The following is a 7992-nucleotide window of genomic DNA, read 5'->3' on the forward strand; positions in this document are numbered from 1 at the left end:
CTCAACATTGCAAAACACCAATAAATTCAACAACAACCTCAATATTGAAAATCACCAACAAATTCATCAACAAACTCAACAATGAAAAACACCAAAAAATTCAACAACAACCTCAACTTTGAAAAAGACCAAAAAATTCAACAACCTCAACATTGCACAACAACAACAAATTCAACAAAACCTCAGTATTGAAAAACACCAACAAATTCAACTGCAAACTCAACTTTGAAAAATACAAAAAAGTTTTTTAAAAAAACATTGATAACACCAATAAATTGAAAAACAACCTCAATATTGAAAATCACCAACAAATTCAACAACAACCCCAACAATGAAAAATACAAAAAATTTCAAACAACAACCACAACATTTATAAACACGAACAAATTCAACAACAACCTCAATATTGAAAATCTCCAACAAATTCAACAACAACCTCAACATTAAAAAAACAACAAATTCAACAACAACCTCAACATTGAAAATCACCAACAAATTCAACAACAACCTCAACATTGAAAAACACCAACAAATTGAAAAGCCTCAACATTGAAAAACACCAACAAATTCAACAACAACCTCAATATTGAAAATCACCATCAAATTCAACAAAACCTCAACAATGAATACCACCAAAACATTCAGCAACAACCTCAACTTTGAAAAATGCCAAAAGATTCAACAACCTCAACATTCAAAAACCCCAACAAATTCAAAAAAAACCTCAACAATGAAATAGAGCAAATAATTCAACAACATCCTCAACGTTGAAAAACACCAACAAATTCAACAACCTCAACGTTGAAAAAGTGCAAGAAATTCAACAACAACCTCAACATTGCAAAACACCAATAAATTCAACAACAACCCCAACAATGAAATAAACGAACAAATTCAACAACAACCTCAATATAGAAAATCACCAACAAATTCAACAACAACCTCAACATTCAGAAACACCTACAAATTCCACAACAACCTCAACATTGAAAATCACCAACAAATTCAACAACAACCTCAACATTCAAATAAACCAACAAATTCAACAACAACCTCAACAATGAAAAATACAAAAACCTTCAACTACATCCTCAACTTTGAAAAACACCAACAAATTCAACAACAACCTCAATATTGACAATCACCAACAAATTCATCAACAAACTCAACAATGAAAAACATCAAAAAATTCAACAACAACGACCCCAACAATGAAAATCTCCAACAATTTCAACAACAACCTCAACAATGAAAAACACCAAATAATTCAACAACTAACTCAACATTGAAAATTACCAACAGATTCAGCATCAACCTCAACAATGAAAAACGTCAAAAAATTCAACAACAACCTCAACATTCAAATACAACAACAAATTCAACAAAAACCTCAACAATGAAAAACACCAAAAAATTCAACAACAACCTCAACTTTGAAAACATCAAAAAATTCAACAAACTCAACATTGAAAAACATCAAATAATTCAACAACAACCTGAACAATGAAAAATACCAAAAAATTCTACAACAACCTCAACTTTGAAAAACACCAACTAATTCAACTGCAACCTCAACTTTGAAAAATTCAAAAAAATTTTAAAAAAACCAATGATAACACCAATAAATTCAACTGCAACCTCAACTTTGAAAAGCACCAACAAATTCAACAACCTCAACATTGAAAAGCAGCAACAAATTCAACAACCTCAACTTTGAAAAATAGAAAAAAGATCAACACAATAATAATTGATAAAACCAACAAATTCAACAACAACTCTATATTGAATACCACCAATAAATTCAACAACAACCTCTATATTGAATATCACCAACAAATTCGACAACAACCTCAACATTGAAAAAGAGCAGCAAATTCAACAACAACATCAACAATGAAAAACATCAAAAAATTCAACAACAACCTCAACGATGAAAAACACCAACAAATTCAAATACAACCTCAACTTTGAAAAATTCAAAAAAATTTTTAAAAATACCATTGATAACACCAATAAATTCAACTGCAACCTCAACTTTGAAAAACAGCAACAAATTCAACAACCTCAACATTGAAAAACAGCAACAAATTCAACAACCTCAACTTTGAAAAATAGAAAAAAGTTCAACACAATAATAATTGATAAAACCAACAAATTCAACAACAACTCTATATTGAATACCACCAATAAATTCAACAACAACCTCAATATTGAATATCACCAACAAATTCAACAACAACCTCAACATTGAAAAAGAGCAGCAAATTCAACAACAACCTCAACAATGAAAAACATCAAAAAATTCAACAACAATCTCAACATTCAAAAACACCAACAAATTCAACAAAAACCTCAACAATGAAAAACACCAAAAAATTGATCAGCAACCTCAACATTCAAAGACACCAACAAATTCAAAAAAGTCCTCAACAATGAAAAACACCAAAAAATTCATAAACAACCTGAACATTCAAAGACACCAACAAATTCAACAAAAACCTCAACAATGAAAAACACCAAAAAGTTCAGCAACATTATCAACTTTGCATATGCCAACAAATTCAACAACCTCAACGTTGAAAAACTCCTAGAAATTCAACAACAACCTCAACAATGAAAAACACCCAAGAATTCAACAACAACCCCAACATTGAAAAAAAACCAACAAATTCAACATCAACCTCAATATTGAAATTCACCAACAAATTAAACAACAACCTCATCAATGAAAAACACCAACAAATTGAACAACATCCTCAACTTTTAAAAATACAACAATGTTCAACAAAATAATAATTGATAACACGAACAAATTCAACAACATCCTCAATATTGAATATCACCAACAAATTGAACAACAACCTCAATATTGAAAATCAACGACAACCTCAACATTGAAAATCTCCAACGATTTCAACAGAAACCTCAACAATGAAAAACATCAAAAAATTCAACAACAACGTCATTTTTGAAAAACAACAACAAATTCAACAAGCTCTACATTGAAATACAACAACAAATTCAACTGCAACCTCAAATCTGAAAAACGCGAACAAGTTTTTTTAAAAACACTGTTAACACCAATAAATTCAACAACAACCTCAATATTCAAAATCCCCAACAAATTCATTAACAACCTCAACAATGAAAAACATCTAGAAATTCAACAACAACCTCAAGATTCATAACCAGCAACAAATTCAACACAAACCTCAACAATGAAAAACACCAAAAGATTCAACAACAACCTCAACTTTGAAGAACAACAACAAATTGAACTGCAACCTCAACTTTGAAAAATAGAAAAAAATTCAAAAAAACCATTGATAAAAATAATAAATTCAACAACAACCTCAACATTGCAAAACACCAACAAATTCAACAAGAACCTCAACATTCAAAAACACCATAAAATTCAACAACAACCTTAACAATTAAAAACACCAAAAAATTCAACAACACCATCAACTTTGAAAAACACCAACAAATTCAACAACAATCTCAACATTGCAAAACAGGAATAAATTCAACAACAACCTCAATATTGAAAATCACCAAGAAATTCATCAACAAACTCAACAATGAAAAACATCAAAAAATTCAACAACAACGACCCCAACAATGAAAAACTCCAACAATTTCAACAACAACCTCAACAATGAAAAACACCAAATAAGTCAACAACTAACTCAACATTGAAAATCACCAACAAATTCAGCATCAACCTCAACAATGAAAAACGTCAAAAAATTCAACAACAACCTCAACATTCAAATACAACCACAAATTCAACAAAAACCTCAACAATGAAAAACACCAAAAAATTCAACAACAACCTCAACTTTGAAAACATCAAAAAATTCAACAAATTCAACATTGAAAAACATCAAATAATTCAACAACAATCTGAACAATGAAAAACACCAAAAAATTCAACAACAACCTCAACTTTGAAAAACACCAACTAATTCAACTGCAACCTCAACTTTGAAAAATTCAAAAAAATTTAAAAAAAACCATTGATAACACCAATAAATTCAACTGCAACCTCAACTTTGAAAAACACCAACAAATTCAACAACCTCAACATTGAAAAACAGCAACAAATTCAACAACCTCAACTTTGAAAAATAGAAAAAAGTTCAACACAATAATAATTGATAAAACCAACAAATTCAACAACAACTCTATATTGAATACCACGAATAAATTCAACAACAACCTCAATATTGAATATCACCAACAAATTCGACAACAACCTCAACATTGAAAAAGAGCAGCAAATTCAACAACAACCTCAACAATGAAAAACATCAAAAAATTCAACAACAATCTCAACATTCAAAAACACCAACAAATTCAACAAAAACCTCAACAATGAAAAACACCACAAAATTGATCAGCAACCTCAACATTCAAAGACACCAACAAATTCAAAAAAATCCTCAACAATGAAAAACACCAAAAAATTCATAAACAACCTGAACATTCAAAGACACCAACAAATTCAACAAAGACCTCAACAATGAAAAACACCAAAAAGTTCAGCAACATTATCAACTTTGCTAAACGCCAACAAATTCAACAACCTCAACGTTGAAAAACTCCTAGAAATTCAACAACAACCTCAACAATGAAAAACACCCAAGAATTCAACAACAACCCCAACATTGAAAAACACCAACAAATTCAACATCAACCTCAATATTGAAAATCACCAACAAATTAAACAACAACCTCAACATTGAAAATCACCAACAAATTCAACAACAACCTCAACATTCAAATAAACCAACAAATTCAACAAAAACCTCAACAATGAAAAATACAAAAAACTTCAACTACATCCTCAACTTTGAAAAACACCAACAAATTCAACAACAACCTCAACATTGACAATCACCAACAAATTCATCAACAAACTCAACAATGAAAAACATCAAAAAATTCAACAACAACGACCCCAACAATGAAAAACTCCAACAATTTCAACAACAACCTCAACAATGAAAAACACCAAATAATTCAACAACTAACTCAACATTGAAAATCACCAACAAATTCAGCAACAACCTCAACAATGAAAAACGTCAAAAAATTCAACAACAACCTCAACATTCAAATACAACAACAAATTCAACAAAAGCCTCAACAATGAAAAACACCAAAAAATTCAACAACAACCTCAACTTTGAAAACATCAAAAAATTCAACAAACTCAACATTGAAAAACATCAAATAATTCAACAACAACCTGAACATTGAAAAACACCAATAAATTCTACAACAACCTCAACTTTAAAAAACACCAACTAATTCAACTGCAACCTCAACTTTGAAAAATTCAAAAAAATTTTAAAAAAACCAATGATAACACCAATAAATTCAACTGCAACCTCAACTTTGAAAAGCACCAACAAATTCAACAACCTCAACATTGAAAAGCAGCAACAAATTCAACAACCTCAACTTTGAAAAATAGAAAAAAGATCAACACAATAATAATTGATAAAACCAACAAATTCAACAACAACTCTATATTGAATACCACCAATAAATTCAACAACAACCTCTATATTGAATATCACCAACAAATTCGACAACAACCTCAACATTGAAAAAGAGCAGCAAATTCAACAACAACATCAACAATGAAAAACATCAAAAAATTCAACAACAACCTCAACGATGAAAAACACCAACAAATTCAAATACAACCTCAACTTTGAAAAGTTCAAAAAAATTTTTAAAAAAACCATTGATAACACCAATAAATTCAACTGCAACCTCAACTTTGAAAAACACCAACAAATTCAACAACCTCAACATTGAAAAACAGCAACAAATTCAACAACCACAACTTTGAAAAATAGAAAAAAGTTAAACACAATAATAATTGATAAAACCAACAAATTCAACAACAACTCTATATTGAATACCACCAATAAATTCAACAACAACCTCAATATTGAATATCACCAACAAATTGAACAACAACCTCAATATTGAAAATCAACGACAACCTCAACATTGAAAATCTCCAACGATTTCAACAGAAACCTCAACAATGAAAAACATCAAAAAATTCAACAACAACGTCATTTTTGAAAAACAACAACAAATTCAACAAGCTCTACATTGAAATACAACAACAAATTCAACTGCAACCTCAAATCTGAAAAACGCAAACAAGTTTTTTTAAAAACACTGTTAACACCAATAAATTCAACAACAACCTCAATATTCAAAATCCCCAACAAATTCATTAACAACCTCAACAATGAAAAACATCTAGAAATTCAACAACAACCTCAAGATTCATAACCAGCAACAAATTCAACACAAACCTCAACAATGAAAAACACCAAAAGATTCAACAACAACCTCAACTTTGAAAAACAACAACAAATTGAACTGCAACCTCAACTTTGAAAAATAGAAAAAAATTCAAAAAAACCATTGATAAAAATAATAAATTCAACAACAACCTCAACATTGCAAAACACCAACAAATTCAACAAGAACCTCAACATTCAAAAAAACCATAAAATTCAACAACAACCTTAACAATTAAAAACACCAAAAAATTCAACAACACCATCAACTTTGAAAAACACCAACAAATTCAACAACAATCTCAACATTGCAAAACACCAATAAATTCAACAACAACCTCAATATTGAAAATCACCAACAAATTCATCAACAAACTCAACAATGAAAAACATCAAAAAATTCAACAACAACGACCCCAACAATGAAAAACTCCAACAATTTCAACAACAACCTCAACAATGAAAAACACCAAATAAGTCAACAACTAACTCAACATTGAAAATCACCAACAAATTCAGCATCAACCTCAACAATGAAAAACGTCAAAAAATTCAACAACAACCTCAACATTCAAATACAACCACAAATTCAACAAAAACCTCAACAATGAAAAACACCAAAAAATTCAACAACAACCTCAACTTTGAAAACATCAAAAAATTCAACAAACTCAGCATTGAAAAACATCAAATAATTCAACAACAACCTGAACAATGAAAAACACCAAAAAATTCTACAACAACCTCAACTTTGAAAAACACCAACTAATTCAACTGCAACCTCAACTTTGAAAAATTCAAAAAAATTTAAAAAAAACCATTGATAACACCAATAAATTCAACTGCAACCTCAACTTTGAAAAACACCAACAAATTCAACAACCTCAACATTGAAAAACAGCAACAAATTCAACAACCTCAACTTTGAAAAATAGAAAAAAGTTCAACACAATAATAATTGATAAAACCAACAAATTCAACAACAACTCTATATTGAATACCACGAATAAATTCAACAACAACCTCAATATTGAATATCACCAACAAATTCGACAACAACCTCAACATTGAAAAAGAGCAGCAAATTCAACAACAACCTCAACAATGAAAAACATCAAAAAATTCAACAACAATCTCAACATTCAAAAACACCAACAAATTCAACAAAAACCTCAACAATGAAAAACACCACAAAATTGATCAGCAACCTCAACATTCAAAGACACCAACAAATTCAAAAAAATCCTCAACAATGAAAAACACCAAAAAATTCATAAACAACCTGAACATTCAAAGACACCAACAAATTCAACAAAAACCTCAACAATGAAAAACACCAAAAAGTTCAGCAACATTATCAACTTTGCTAAACGCCAACAAATTCAACAACCTCAACGTTGAAAAACTCCTAGAAATTCAACAACAACCTCAACAATGAAAAACACCCAAGAATTCAACAACAACCCCAACATTGAAAAACACCAACAAATTCAACATCAACCTCAATATTGAAAATCACCAACAAATTAAACAACAATCCCAACACTGAAAAACACCAACAAGTTCAAGAACAACCTCAATATTGAAAATCACCAGCAAATTCAACAACAACCTGAACAATGAAAAACACCAAACAATTCAACAACAACCCAACATT

This window comes from Cetorhinus maximus, unplaced genomic scaffold, assembly GCF_964194155.1.
Source record: "Cetorhinus maximus unplaced genomic scaffold, sCetMax3.hap1.1 HAP1_SCAFFOLD_110, whole genome shotgun sequence".
Classification (NCBI taxonomy): domain Eukaryota; kingdom Metazoa; phylum Chordata; class Chondrichthyes; order Lamniformes; family Cetorhinidae; genus Cetorhinus; species Cetorhinus maximus.